Source organism: Haemorhous mexicanus, chromosome Z (genome assembly GCF_027477595.1).
Source record: "Haemorhous mexicanus isolate bHaeMex1 chromosome Z, bHaeMex1.pri, whole genome shotgun sequence".
Lineage (NCBI taxonomy): Eukaryota > Metazoa > Chordata > Aves > Passeriformes > Fringillidae > Haemorhous > Haemorhous mexicanus.
The window spans coordinates 59828005-59843943 of NC_082381.1; the positions used below are offsets into that span (position 1 = coordinate 59828005).

Genomic DNA, 15939 nt, shown 5'->3' on the forward strand with positions numbered 1-15939 from the left:
AAACTGATTACTCATAGATACCCTGAGGTATCTAATAGGTGATCAAAGAGGAACTTTGACTCTGTTGTACTTTCTTCAGGATGCTTTTAATCACAGAATTGTAGAATGGTTAAGGCTGGGAGGCCCCTCTAGAGGTGACTTTGAACACCCTTCTCTGCTCAAGCAGGGTCATCTATTGCTGAAGTGAATCACCTAGGTTATAATCTCTCCTAGAAAACCTCTATGTCAAGGAAGACCTTGCACTACAATATCTGGGTGCCCTAAGCTTGTAAGAAGAACCCAAAATGAGTTCGGCTTTGACATAACATGAACATGCCTGACTCTTGCTGATGAAATTCAGGTAGATTCATCAATAAACTCCATTAATGTTTCTTTCTGTGCTTATAATTTACATACAGTAAATATATGCTAAGTAATGGGAAAAGGCAAGATGCCATGGAAGGCAATGGTTTAGACTTATCAGTATTAGTACTACTTTAGACATTTACATGGAACTTTAACAGTAGTTTTTGCACAGCTACCATTTTGCTCAATATTAATCACAGTTTTAAAAAAATTAATTGGGAATTGATTGAACTTTGTACCATACCATTGCATCATAAGAGAGAAAATACAGCTAATGGATGTCTACTGATCACCTTGGCAGGAGGAAAAATGAAACTGTATAAAAAGAACTGACTTGAGAAGAAATTCATTATATACATTTCATTTCTGAAGCATTTTGCACTAGTAACTCTGAATAATCATAAATATTACCATTACCTCTCAGTCAGATAGCCTAAAAGACAGACTAAATCACAGATTACTATGGAATATGGATTTTTTACCACTTAAGAAATTGTATAGCTGTGAGGGCTAAAGTATTTCCTTTAATTAAGGGCACCTCCTACATCCTTCCTCTTTCCACAACACCTCATCTCTAATATAGTTTGGAACACAAAAGCAAAAGAAACTTCCGTTCTAGATTCTGAAAACACAGAAGATTTTAGGCTGTTTGAACACATAGTTATAATCTTCCTTCTAATTAAAATCTTGAATTTTTGTTCATAATTAACCATTGTGCCTGCTTTAGAGATAGTTCAGATATCTAAGAAAGTTAAGGTAAATAGTGCTATTCAGATATTTAAGCTCACTCCAGGTCAAGGGCTTCTAAGAAGTCTGGTCAGTCTTGACAGAGGCCTGTGCTTATTTCCAAAATTTACAGGGTAAAAATATCTAAAAAACTTTGAGATGAGACTGATGATAATACTGAACCGAATTTTAATTGCTTTCTTAAGTGGCGTCATATGCTACTTTATTTTGTAATCATACAATAGCACATTTCAACAAAAGGGCAATGTTGCTTGTTAATCTTTTTTTTAAAACAAATGAGTAGACGTAAGAATTCATGATATAGTTTAGCATGCACGGCAGTGTTCAAAGTTTGGATTGATGATCTTGGTGATGACTTGATGACTTAACTTTTCCAAACTTAATGATTCTATGATTCAATGAATTTCATTATTGTTAAGTCATAAATAAGCAATGTAACTCTTAAGTTTATAAATTGGTTTATTATATCATAAAGTGTAAAAAAGTATACACTTTAAATACAATACACTTTAAATACAATACCACCACATTTTATGTGTGTAACAGGATCCGACAAAATATATAGGATAGTTTACAGTGGTCACAAAGCAATTTTCATACAGAATTAGGCTAAGAGCTCTGTTTTTCCAAAATTTTTAGTGAAGTATGAAAACAAAGAGTCCTGGACTACCTGGTTGGTTGGAGATTAGGAGTCTCTAAAGATATTTTAATGAGCTATCTATAGCACAAATGAATTTACTTATGTTAATCATGCTTGGATCTCTGAAACAGAGACAAAATTTGCATTATTCATTTTTCTCTTGATTTGGTAATTACAAATAAGTGTTATATATATCCAGAAAACATATTTGCAGAAACATAGTTTTGAACTGGACTGTGTTAAGATGGTAGTTATACCCATTTTGTTTTGATATTAACCTCTGAGAAAGAACAGCTATTTATTAATTTGCCGTTGCTTCATTTTTGTTTTTTCCAATCAATGAGCAGCACACAATATACCAAGTTATCTTTGCAAGTGAGTTTCCTCGATTTAATTAGATACCATTTATTAACTTAGAATGATAAACTAGTGAATGCTTCATGCCTATGTGCTCTGTCAATACAAATAATGAAATCTTTAACCAGGACGACTGACAAAGCTCCAAACTCTTGAGAAGACACTGCAGTTCTATTACTGTCCTTGAACATTCACTGCAAAGGGAGACTAAAATTAGGATCTGCAAATGCAAAACCAGTCCCCTATTTAAAATTTTCCTCTTCAAAGATTTAACCTTTTTTTTTTTTTGGCCTTTTAATTCACTAGGAATTTTCTGAATGTAGTCTGTTATGTTGACTAGCCAGACTCCATGAATTTCCCAGAGCACTCAGATTTCCACTGTGGCTTTGTGCAGAGACTTGAATCAAACTGCTGTATCATAACCAGAAGAAAGCAATTTATATGGAGGAAAGGGGAGTGGATACTATGTAAGTAATGAGGAGATGGAAATTGCTAAGGTAGCTCAGGGAATATCATCTCCTAGTGTTTCTTTAGATGTTTTTCACTTGGTGAAAGTATTTTGGATATTTTTGGAATAAATTCAATTCTTATAAAAATATACTTTTTCTAGGCCTTTTTAAAAGTTTCAGCAGACTAATTCAGCCTTTAGAGGGAAAGGTAACTACACTTCCTATGTCTCATTTTCTGCAAACACTTATCCAAGTTCATTACTTTAAATAGAAGAATTACCTCATTTAGTATAGTATGAATATAAGAGTATGTTCACAAATAAGCTGCATGTAGGCACTGGCATCAGTCTTTGTCTATATAGCCTATGTGGTACATATTACATGGATTTACAGTATGATACCAAAAAAAACAGTGAGAGGTACAGAACTGCATGGTCAGCTACATATTTAAACCATGTATTTCCACTGTCTATGCACAAGTGAGTAAAAAAATATTCCTTTTTGAGTTCTCTGAACACTTTTTGCTTCTGTTTTCTTCAGTTTTGAATACTAGAATGAAATGGTATAGTAAGTACACAAGTTGCAATGTACAGCCTTTCAAAACCTCACTGGGGAAATGCATTCTGATACCCATAAGGTACAAGGTACTTGTAAATAACAAAAAGCACAGATCATTAACATAGGCCAATCTGAATCATTAGGTTAAAAAGTAAAAAAGTAAAATAAGCACAGACAAAAGTTTAAAACAAGCCAAAGGCAGGACTGAAGCAGAAAAGTAGGCCATTCTCACATGATTAGTCAACTTTCTTTTGTGAAACATTTCTCATAAATATTTAGCAGAGTCATACACAAGTTTAACACATGTAAGTGATGGATTCTGCACCTTGGATGGGACAACCTTGGTTGAGTGAATAGACTGGGGAACTAGAAATTGGAGAGCAGCACTGCAAAAAGAGATATGGGGATCATGGTCTGTGGCAAGTAGAATCTGAATCAGAAATATTCTTTTATGTTCAGAATTCTTTCTTTTGCTTTATTATTCTTTGAAATTAGATGATCAGTTGTAAACATATCTCAATTGTTGCAGTTTGGTACATCCATAAGCTTCCCATCACTTAGGCCTACTGGAGTAGGAGGAGAAGGCATGTCTTCTTACCTTATGACCTTACCAATCTCTACAACTACCTGAAGGGAGGTTGTAGCCAGGCAGGGGTCAGTCTCCTCTCCCAGCAACAGGACAAGAGGACACAGTCTTATGCTGTTCCAGGGGACTTTTAGGCTGGGCATCAGGAAGAAGTTCTTCACACAGAGGGTGATTGGGCATTCGAATGGGCTGCCCAGGGAGGTGCTGGACTCACCGTCCATGGAGGTGTTTAAGAAAAGCACTTGGTGCTATGGTTTAGTTGACAAGGTGGTGTTAGGGCACAGGTAGGGTGATTTCAAGAGTCTTTTCCTACCTAGTTGATACTGGGATTCTGTATCTTTCTGCTGAAGGCGTATCTTCTTTATTCTGCTTAGTAACAGAAAAATAAAGAGGCTAAAATATTTGTTAGGCTTTGATGAACAGCATCCTGGAAGCACTGAACAAAGGACCAACCACAGTGGTGTTTATACACCTTGGTAACTGACACTGGGTTGATAAGCCAGTAGAAATATCTACAAACATTTTTCCTTTTGTTTTTTTTTTATTTAGTATTTTTCTAAATACAGTCTCTTGCTCTTCTTTTTGTCTGTTGCTTGAAGATTTGTACAGTAAATGAATAATTTTTGCTGAACAAAAAACATTCAAGTTGCAGCTTTATTTTTATTTTAACTAGGAAACCAATTTTCTTTCCCTGATTTCTTCTTAGCGAAATTATACACAAAATAATTTCAAAACTAGCACTTCCTTGTGTCCAGAAAACAAGTATAAGCCCTTTTAAAAACCTCTATGTGAAAGTGTCCCAACTAAAAGTACTTTATCCCACCACAAGTTTGTCCTGTTCTTTTCTCTACCCTCTTTAGAAAAGGGGCCTTGTGTTTGTGTGTTTGTATGCATCTCCATAAAGAATGACAATTCCTGTGATGGAATGAGATTGTGATTTACCTCTTGAAAGCAAACTTTATTGTTTCAGATCATATTGATAGCACTCGGTACATTGTTGAATGTGATGAAAGTGTAATTACAGGAAGAAACCTCCATCAGCACTGTCATCACTGCATTTTGCCACCTTGGGAATCAGCATGCAAAGAAAAAAGATTATAGTATTCTTTCAAGCTACACCTTTAAATAGTCTCTGCTGAAATGAGTCCACGAAACCAGCTGCTGCTTACTGCAGAGTCTGTAGGAGCAAACTGTTATAAATGCCCAAAGATTTGGCATGTTATTTTCACAAAATTAGACAAATTCTTAGATTTCTACCCCCTTAATTATGTGGAAAGATGGGACAATCATATCAATGCCATTAAAATTAATCTTTCTGATCTCAAGATCATTGCTGCTCTTGAAAGGACAGGTAATGCCATCTACTACTGCTCCTGAAGGCCCACAATATGACATATTTGTTTCCTATTTGTTAGTCAGAAACAGATTAAGACCCTTTTCTTTCTTCAAGGTTGCACATCCTCAAAATCTTTAAGAAAATCAGCTTCCAAATTTTAGTTATAAGTCACCTCCTTCTGAGATCATTTTTACACCTTGCAGAACCAAAATGAATTGGATCTAGGCAGGGAGGAGTGGAGAAATGCATAACCAACCAAGCATTTAGATACTGAATGATGCTGTATCAAGAAGAAATATTCAGTGGGATACCCTGTGTTCAGAACTGCTCTCTGTCTCAGTGCCTCCAGCTTCTGAAGGATATTCTTTGGAAGACTGTACATACTGGGTGCAATAAAACAATCTATAGCTGTTGTACAGTACTTTGCTACAGCCTCCTCAATGGGTTGAGCAAGAATTTACTGACGTGTCTAGGATCTAAAAAAATACAGATTAGGAAATATCATGTAATTCCCCTGTTCCCCATTACATACATTAGCAGAAGTGTACTTCTGGAATGGAAAGTTGAAAGATTTGGAGCTAGAAAAGGCTTATGACAGAGTAATTTAAGAGAGAGACTAAGGTAGATCTGAAAAAAAAGGAAATGAATGAAAGAGCAAACAAATGAAAGGGTAACCCAGGGTCTTGTAATGCTGGGGAAGCTGACATTTGAGAAAGCATAGATTTAAAGAAAAGAAAGCACAGTCACTTGCCAGAGAGAAGGGAGGCATTAGAAGAGGAAAGAACTAGATGATTCTGAAAAGACACTGAATGGGATTGGTTTTAAGAGAATGTAAAGCTTCACTGGGAGCCAAGAAATATTTATTTTGCAAAATCAGATTTCACAGAAACAAATACAGAAGAGGGAAGTAAAAGGAAGTCTGAAGAAGTCTTCTATTTACTTTTTTTTTAAGCATATGTACCTGAACCCAAATATGCAGAACCTACTTGAGATTAAAAACATGAAACATGTTGCTATCATTCCACAAACATTACAGTTGAATGTTATTGCCTCTATTGTGTCCTTTGTGCCTTCTCAGAGAAGGAACCAAATAAGAAAACACCAGCAAAATCTTAGCATGTGAGTTTGACTGCTCGGAGTTCATGTCTGTGCTAGCTTGTGCCTATTAAAAAAATAATATATGAAGATCATTGAAATATATCTGCATCAAAGAAAAAGATGTCTGCTGAAGTTCATAATGAAAGCGTTGTCATTTTTATAACAGAACTTTTAAATTTTTTTTTTCTGTTGTTTAGAAAACCCCTTGTGACTAATAACTGATTTCCCTCACAGGGTTAGTCTAACATATGAAAGTGCTTTTCAACACTGAAAGAAAAAGGGCTTGGCATCCAAGCTTGGTAATAATCTGGATTCAATACAACCGATTTCATCTTTCCATTCCTTTTCACAAAAAAGTTATTTGGCTAAAATATAGATTTTTTTCTCATGGTCCTAATTTCTTTTTTAATTGAATTGCTGAGAATTAAAATGATTAGAGAATGTTGTGTGGTGAACAGATTTGTTTAGATAATGTGGTTTTAACACTTCTTGTTCTGCCCAAAATACACAGTCTTCCATAAAAGGATGTGGTAATGCATAGCTTCTATACTACATTCTGTAACAGAAAATGTTCACTGGGCTTGCATTTAGTGATTAATAAATGGGATGGAAGGAAACATAAACTGAAACAATGACATGGTAATATAAACAGAATGATTATAAAGAAAATATTTTTACTGTTACAGTGAAAATTCAGTAATTTGTTTACATAGGTCAGTCAAAATAATAATGTAAAAATGTTTCCTCCTGATATTCACAGAATTTGAAATATTTTATATTTAAAATTGAAAATAAGGTGAATACAATGCTTATGAATAGTGGTCAGTTAGTAAGACTCAGACTTCAGGCTTATACTAAATGCTTCAGGATGTTTTATCTAGATTGACCTGCCATTTAACTTGCAGCTTCCTCTGGAGCAACTGCATTAAGAAATGAGAGAATAATTTGATTTTCCTTAAATTCCTTTACTTAAACATAATTATAAAATATTACACCATTTTTTGTAATGGGGACACTTACCCACTAGTCATATTTTTATATGTATAAATATATACATACATACTTTTCTATATTTTTAATTTGGAAACATATTATCTGAAGTTAATGGGAGTTATGTTGAGGGAAAAAATGATTGTCTTTGTATTCAGATCAGAATTGAACAGATTCAATGGAAGAGGCTTAAACTTGGCCATCCAAGTTTACTTAAAGTCAAGACAGAGCACGACAGGGTCTTCTACAGCAAAAAAAAATATCCTTCTTTTGGTACTATAGATATTTATCTATGCTGTTATTGAAATATTTATGGGTCCACAGCAAAAGCAACATTCAAATATTAACTGTAAGGTACTTTAAGAGAGAGATGATAAAAAGAATTTTATATTTTCATTTTCCCTTTTCACATTCTATTTTGTGAGATTTGTTATCCAGCATTCTGCTGGGACAATAGATTTCTTGCGTCCCAGTGCTTGTCTATGCCCCTTGATTTACCAGTACAAAGGAGACAACATGAGAGGAACACTCTCCCCTTCAGATGACTGAGCAGCTTCTCCCAATATTCAAGAAACAAAAGGTTCAAGTTTGGGAAATAAACTGAGACTTCTCATTTTCCTCCCTCCACTCCCTTTTCAGTGCCCTGACAGCACAGCACTGCCATACAAGATATGTCTGGAACGTCCTTGATGTTTTGCAGGAGGGAACATTCAGATTATTGAGATTTCACTTTAACCAGTTGTTAGTTTGTGAGATCCTCAGTTTTGCAGGAAGCATTTCTGGATACTTTTTCTATAAAAGAAGCTATGTAAGCTGACCAGCAGTGAGTGTCTCCTTAGAAACTAGAAGTCAGTGTTCAAGTCAAAGATTAACAAATTTTCCATTTCTATGAATCAGTTATGGTATTAGAATCTGCCTCTTGTTCCTGAGTTTTACAGTATGTGAATTCTATTGCTTATCAGTATTTACACCAAGATTTAGATCAAGTAGTGTTATACAGACAGAGATCTCTGACCAATGGGTACAAAATGGTGCCTTTTGTCTCTCTAGTGGATGTTGACGAACCATTAAATAATCACACACTAAGTAATGTATAATGTCTAATTTTTTGGTTTATTGTTACAAAAGATTCAAACTAACAAGCTGTCATTTGGCTATTAGTTTTCCTTTACTGCATTCAATTTTCCTCTGCTGAAATTAGAGAATATTTCTGACATTCTAGACCTAGCTCTCTTCTGTTGTCCTTGAAATGTAGTGGTACTGTCTACATTTTGAAACTAGAAGAAAAAAAAAGAACAAAAAACTCAGTCTACGGCATTATATTCAAAATGATGACTAATCTTGAAATAGACCTCATGCACCTGTGTGCATACATACATTTTATAATTTTATATTTGCGTGTGTGTGTATATATATATATATATATATATATATATATATACATATACATACATACATATACATATACATGGGGGGGGGGGGATGATTTTCAAGAACAAACCACCACACTGTATTTTGTACTCTAAGTATTTTCTTTCTGAAAAGTTAGCAGAGTTCTCAAGCCATCTGAGATACTCCAAGTAGTACAGAAATAAAAGACAAAGCTGCCTCCTCTATCTACAAATCTTATTTACAGCTTTCCCTTCACAAGCTGCTGGTTATTTTCAGTTTGTGGCACACACTCTAGTGTGCTTTGACAAAGCTAATCCTGCTTCATCATCTCCAAGCCCCTGGAGATTTTCATTTGCTCTACAATTAATTACTGGCCTCTTGCTCTTTCCACTTGAAAAAAAAACCAAAAAACCAAAAAGCCCCCAAAACCCAACCAAAAAAGCCCCAAATAGCTAGTAGAGCAAGTTCTTCTCTGACAAGCAGAAATAATTAGGCCTAATTTGCTTTGAGTTAATATGCTACATCACCTTATTCTACCACCATGCTTTTTTGGGTATACAATAGACCTATGGTTAGGTCAGTGGTTCAGTCACAACAATTAATAAGCTGGGACAAGTGTAAGAACCGCCTGCTCATCTCCCTCCTCTTTCTAACATCTATATCCACAGAGGAAAAATTAGAACAGGGCTTAAGACCTGCAGGATAAGAGACCTGAATGCTTTGCAAAGGACTTGAAATGTGCTGGCACACGCAGAAGTTGTTAGGGTACCAGGTGAATCACACAAGTGTGTAAAGCCTTATTTCCTTCAGACAGCTTGGAAAAAAATAGCAGATGTGGCAAAAATGATCATAAAGAGCTGCACTGAAAATGGCTTTACTCTCTATACCTTTGTCTCTAACTACTGAAGTTTCCTAAATGAGTTACATATGAATCAAAAATGTTTACAAAATAAAGACAACTACTGACAGTGTCTAGTGACTTACTTAATCAGCACTTAAAAGATGTGTACACAAACTGAATTAGCAGAATAAATTTTAGCATATAGGTAACGTGTGTTTACTTGTCTAGTAGTGTTTTATTAACCTTAACAACAGCAGCTTAGGGTCTGCGCTATAAAAATGAGAATTTTCAAATACCAGTACAGCAACTCAGAGACATTTCTCATAATCATTTCATAAGCCAATGCCTAAAATATGTATTAATACAATTTTGTGACAAATCACCTGTTAGATTTCAGCCAACAGTTTGCCATACGTTAATCATAAATAACTAAAATACGGCTATCATAATGTATTACAGAAAAAAAAGGGAAAGACTATAGAGCAACCTTTCTGATACACCTCTTCTATTCCCCCTCACCTTCCTGATTTTGCAGTGTACTGACCCAAGGGCCATTGGTTCCAGTTGTTAATGGAATATCCTACTGTGTTAAAGAGCTTTGTGGAATGCTATTTATCAGGAATGCAAGCAACAACACAAGGCAGAACAGATGAAAGGAAAATAATACTTCCCACTACGAACAGAGTACTATTTAATACATTAAATTCATGAGCCTGAGACATGAAGGCCTATGGTTAGCCTTTTGAAGAGCTATGGTAGAAGTTACTCAAGAGTATGGTCACAGGTAAGTATTCAGAGGAACAGCAAGCAACTCATTTTGCTTCCTCCTTTGCTACAATTTTTGAGATTTAAACCTGCACTCATAGCTTGCATTTCATATAAGATTTTCACTGCTGGTGTGGAGCCTCCATGAGAAGACTGAAAACAGCTGCATGAGCAGAAAGAACAAGAATTAAACAGTTAATCCAGAATGACAGGAGAAAGATGCATATTTTTTTGAAAACCTCTGAGGGAATACATGATACTTATTTCCAAATTTAAAAATCTTCCTTTCACCTCAAAACCCCCAGAAAAAACCAAAAAAACCTCACCTTCAACTCTAGTTTAAGTATTATCTTAGAGATCATTAAGTGTTTTATATGAAACATTGCAAAGTTTAAAGAATATGTAGACGCATTTCCAGTTCAGTGCTGTACTAACCATAGAGTAACGTACTGCTGAAATATTGGCAAAAATAGAACACCAGTACAGAATGCTGTGTTTAAATTTTTTTAAGTTTGGGGGAAAAAAAAAATCCACCTTAATGAGTAGTTTGTAACACATGAATTAAGCCTCTTGTTGTGTTATTTGCTTCTAGAAGGAAAGGAATGTTAAAGGAGTATCAATAAACCACATATATAGGTTAATGTATGTTTACACTACTATTGTAAACACAAAATTTATGCTACTGATAACAGAAGTTGATATGCAATACATCAGCAGAAATATACTGTGTTTTAATGGTTGTTCATTAATTTAGGGTAATTTCTTATCTGTTTTTTTCTTGAGCATCACTATAAAACATAATCTTTTAAATAATAAGATCTGGTTTTAATATTTCTATAAAAAGAAATGTGTTTATTCCTAATGTGATGCATTTATTTCTGACTGACTGAACTAAAGGAAGAGCTACACAACCTGCTTACGATTCTAAAAAAAAAAAAAAGCAAAGCTAAATGTAGTTCTCAAACCTCACATCCATGTTGTGATAACATGTTAAAAATATAAAATAGATGAGTTTATTGCTCAACTCTTCAATGTCATGCAAGGATCACAGCATGAAGGGCACTAAAACAGCTAAGTTACTCAAAAGAACTTCTAGGACATAACATTAAAACCTAAAATATCTATTTAGTGTTGCCATTTCAAAGCAAATGCAGCCTTGAAGCCGTTTCAGTCAAGGGGCAAAGGTGATGATTTAAGCCTTGCTTTCTTTACCAACATTTATTGCAAGAAAGACCGAGTAGCATTTTGCCCAGGTTTTGATTTGTGTTGTACTTTGAAGACACTGTTGCTTGTTGAAAAGCTAGTCTTTCACGGAATAGTTAGTTCTTTTTGACAAGATAAAAAGTAATCATCTGTGCCACATTTCATATATTTACCTTTTCATACAAAGTAATTATTGTACAAGGTTACTTGGTATTTTGAAAGATACTATTTGGAAAGCGTTGGTGTTCTTTTAAGTGTGAAATTATTTGGGTGACCATTTTTCATGGTGTAACTGGCAGCATCAAAAGACGACAGCAATTTACGGGACTTGTGGAGAACAAAGTTTATTTTCACTTTTGTCAGCCTTCACGCTGGCAGCACTAACCTCCAGAGGATGATAGAAAACACCCAAATCATTCTCCTCTGCAGAAAAGGAGCAATGACCTGCAATGAGCTTAGCAGGTGCCAACAAGCCTGACTTCGGAATCAGGCGCGACGCATCTCGATGGGGCTGCAGCCAGCCCGTGTGCAGCTCAGGACAGGAGGCACCACTGCGGCCAGCAGCGCACCCGGAGCTTCACCCCACCGTTTCTATTCCAGGAAAGCCAACTTTTCCAGCATCGCTATTAACGGGCTGCGAACACCATAATGCCTGACTAGCACCTACTGCGTTTATACTGATACTCTACCCCCATTTTACACAGCGTGACCGGTGTCACAGGAGATGTGTCTTCCAGGCTTCCAAAGAGGACGCCCAGAAGCTTACAATGAGGTTTTGAAAAGCACTCTTCACCTAAACCCTACTATTTTCACCCACGTTCCTTCTCTGCAGAGGACTGGACAAAAGATTAAGAAGAGACGGGATGGACCCTGTTCTAGCCCAGTGTTAAGCCACCGACTGTGCCAAGCAACATGTGGTGTCATTCAGCATGGAACCTGACCATTCTCAAGGAGAAAAATCTGAGATTTGCCATACACAAAGATGACTACTATCGCTCTGCCACAGTGTCACTCTGGGACACCTCTCGCGGACCAGCAGGTCTGGTACAACCCCCCTCGGTTTAACCATCTGGCCGCGAGGGCGCACAAGAAGTTGAGCGCTGGAAGCGCGGCGCAGGCCGCCCGCCCAGGGAAGTTCCGCGGGGCCCGGCCACCGCCCCGCCGCTCTGCCCCCCGCCCTCGCCGGCCCGCTCCGAGTGACGTCACCGCCCCGCCCCCAGCGCCCGGCGGCGCGCGGGTGTGCGTGCGGCGCGCGGCTCCGGAGCTCGGCCGGCGCGCGGCCCGGGATGGGGCGGGCGCTGCCTGGGTCGCCGCTCCGTACCCCCCCACCCTGCCCGCACACGCACAGGCACGGACGTCGGCCGCACGCTCTCCCCGGCTCTTGGGGCCGTACGGATCCTGTGATCCACACAGCATAAGAGGATTAAAAAAGAATAATCACAAAAGCCCACAACCCAACAAAAAAAAAAGCAAAAGCGCGCACACACACACACACACACACACACACATACACAAAAGCGCAAACAGCCATCCAACCCAAAGCCCACAACAAACCCACGAAACGGGAGAGCGTCGTCTCTACCGCTGTCCCCACGGCGTCCCCGTTCTTCCCCAGAGGAGCGAAGCAGAGTGGTGGGGGAGGGTTTTTCACGTTTCGACTCTCGGGGACGGTTTCTGGGATTTTTTCCCCGTGTCTGCCCTCACCACCCCGCCCGCCCCGTGCCCTCTTCCCTCGCTTTTGTTTGCACTGCACTTTTTGTAGCAAGGGGGGCGGGAGAGTGGGTGGGAGACCTCGCTTTTATTTGTAGCGAAAGAATCGTTTAGAGAAGAAGAAGGAAGAAAAGAAAAGGAGGAAGGAGAAAAAGAAAAAAAAAAGAGTGAAGGGGGAAGGAAGAAGGAGAGAGAGGGAGAGAGCGAGAGAGAGGGAGGAGGAGGAGGAGGAGGAGGAGGGGAAACGGAGCAGCTAGCTGGGGAACAGAGAGCGCGCCCGGGAGCAGCAGCAGCAGCCGCCGCAGGAAGGAGAAGAGGAGAAGAGCGGAGCAGAGCAGCGCGGAGGAGAGGCGGCGCTGGCAAGAGGAGGCAGGCGGGGACCTGGCTCTTCTGGATGCTGGATTTTCGGACTCTCGTTGACTCTCTCCTGCTCCCAGGCGCCGCACTGTGAGAGACACGCACGAGCGTCAGGCAGCAGCGGCGGGGCTTCGCTCGTAGCTGCTGCTGCTCCTGCTGCAGCGGGGCTCGGATTAAATTGGCCGCCCCGGAGCCGACCGGGAGCAGCGGGAGGAGGTGGCGGCGGCGGCGGCGGCGGGAAGCGGCGGCGGCGGGAAGCAGCGGCAGGCGGGCGAGCAGCGGCGAAGGCTGCTGCTGGGACCGGGGGAGCCAGCATGACCAGGTAACTGCCCCGCTCCTGACCCATTTTTCCTCCGCCGCCGCTCCCTCTTTGCCGCCTCTTTAGGCGCGCTTGTGTGTGTGAGCACAGAAGTGTGCGTGTGTGTGTGTGCGCGCAGCCCGCACACATGTCCCTCACGCACAACTCTCCCGTGGGTGCCCCGGGGCTTCCCCCCGGCAGCTTTCAGCCCGCTCCCCGCGCCTCCCCGTCGGGTCGCAGCCTGGCGGCGAGGCCTGTTCGGGGAGCGAGGGGAGCTGCGGTACGGGGACGGGGGATGGGGCAGCGAGAGGGCGATTGATGGATCGGAGTCGACGTTTCCACTGAGTGCCGCTGTGCGCGGGCGGGGAGAGGGGAGTACGGTAATTACACACTGTCTGTTTGCTTTGGCGAACGAATTATTAATATTAATTGTTCTGTTTATTCTAACGGGTTCAGAGATGGGGGAAGGTGGCAGGGGTGAGAGACCAGGCATCTACCGCTGGAGAAGGGACTTGGGGGTGAGCGGCCAGTAGGGACCCCGGGCGCCGGTCCGAGCACAGCTCCCTCCTCCTCCTCCTCCTCCTCCTTCTTCTCCTCGTTTTCCTCCTCCTCCTGCTGTGTCTCGGCGGAGCGGGGAGGCACGGAGATGCGAAGATTTTCACAGGTTAGGCTTTTAATTTCTTTGTTTACTCTCGCGAAGCCACTTGAAAGGAAGCACATCGAGCTGGAAACTCAGTTTTCGGAGCGCTTGCAAAAGGGTTCTTGAATTTGTTCAGCAAACTTAGCAGCACCCTCTGCGCCGTCTGCCCATGCAAGGAGGCACTCCTTACTGCTGCAACCGGGCTCTCCCAGACTGTTGTTTTCTTAAACAGTTGTTTTCTTGCACGGAATCCCCTATTTTGCCTATTATCTGTGCCCTCAGTTCTCGACAGAACGGTATTCTTTAAATTTTAAGTGATTACCACTCAGGTTTGCATGTATGGCTTTTGAATGCCTGCTTCTCCTTGCTACTTCTCCTGAACTGCTGTCATGCGTATTTTATTCTTTTGCCTGGCCTTTGTACAATTACTGCCTCGTGTAAGGATGGCAGTTTCTCTGCCGTGATTTCGGTGTCCATATTCCCAGTTTTGACACACGTAGAAGGGTTAATTTGTTTACAAAGAATAGTTAGGGTTTTATGTGTTCCTTCACTTGTCGCCTGAGATGGCGTTACATTGGGGATAAGTCTGTAGATGCTGATTTACTTTCAAGTTTCCTATTTGCAGAGTATTTGTGATGACACTTGTATTCTCTTAAATTTAGGATTAATGTGGGAAGCTATGATTGTCTTCTCAGCCTTTCAGAGATCACTTCCAACATACCTTTTGTTCAAGCACAAACAACTTCTCTGTAATGTTGGGACATTATTGGGAATTTCGATACAGAGACGGAAAAATGTATGTATCATATTTTTCCTTCTTCTGGTATCTGATGGTGGATTGAAATGTTGTAACAGTCAACACTTTCTTTTCTTGCTGTAAAAGTGTATAGTAAATGACATCATTTTCTCCTGGGCTGGGAGCAACAAATCCTACAATTCTTGTTATGAATGGAGCAACTCTGAAGAAAAAAAAAAAAGGTTCTCCCCTGTCCTAAATACGATCAGATTTACTTGCATCTTACTTTAGATGGCAGTTTTTTGGTTGCTTCTTTAAATTGCCTATCATGAGATGAGCCATAACTGCTTTTTTAATGTGTGAAACTGAGAAACTGGTCAGTTTAATAAAATCAGCTGTCAAATTTCACTCAGTCAAAATTGCTAAAAGCTGTGAATATACTGGCAAGGGATTTTTAAGGTACCGAGTGTTACACAGAAAGAATGGATTTAATGAGATACTTTTTACATGAGTAGCTTTCCAATTTTAGTTTTGTCACTTGTCTTAATATGGTGGGGTATATTTAGATATCTTTCAACGCAAAAATGATGTATAGCTTTTCTGATTCACTTAAAGCAGTAAAAGCTTTGTCTTAGTAGAGGTCTTCTACGCTAAGAAGATACTAAGAAATTCATTATGGTTTGTGTGTGCTATGGCAAGCTGTTAGGAGTGGTAAGGCATGGTAAGGAAAATGGTATGTTGCTGTTTCTAGATTTCAGGAATTTGTGTTAGGACCTGCTTTTAGACCCATCAGTCATACTACTTTTAAAACGAGCGCTAAAGAATAATGTGAATAAGCGTTGTGCTTTGATGGTTATGTAACTCAAACCACCAGCAGTCAGCAAACTCAAT

The 15939-nt window shown here is 39.6% G+C and overlaps 1 protein-coding gene across 1 annotated transcript in view; it reads left to right on the forward strand.

Moving 5' to 3' along the window:
- The first annotated feature begins 13615 nt into the window (after positions 1-13615).
- The window catches only part of PTPRD (protein tyrosine phosphatase receptor type D), a 368121-nt gene continuing 365797 nt past the window's right edge, over positions 13616-15939 (forward strand). The window contains exon 1 of the mRNA XM_059874048.1: positions 13616-13696. The gene's annotated coding sequence lies outside the window, so the exon portion shown is untranslated. The remainder of the gene's footprint in view (positions 13697-15939) is intronic.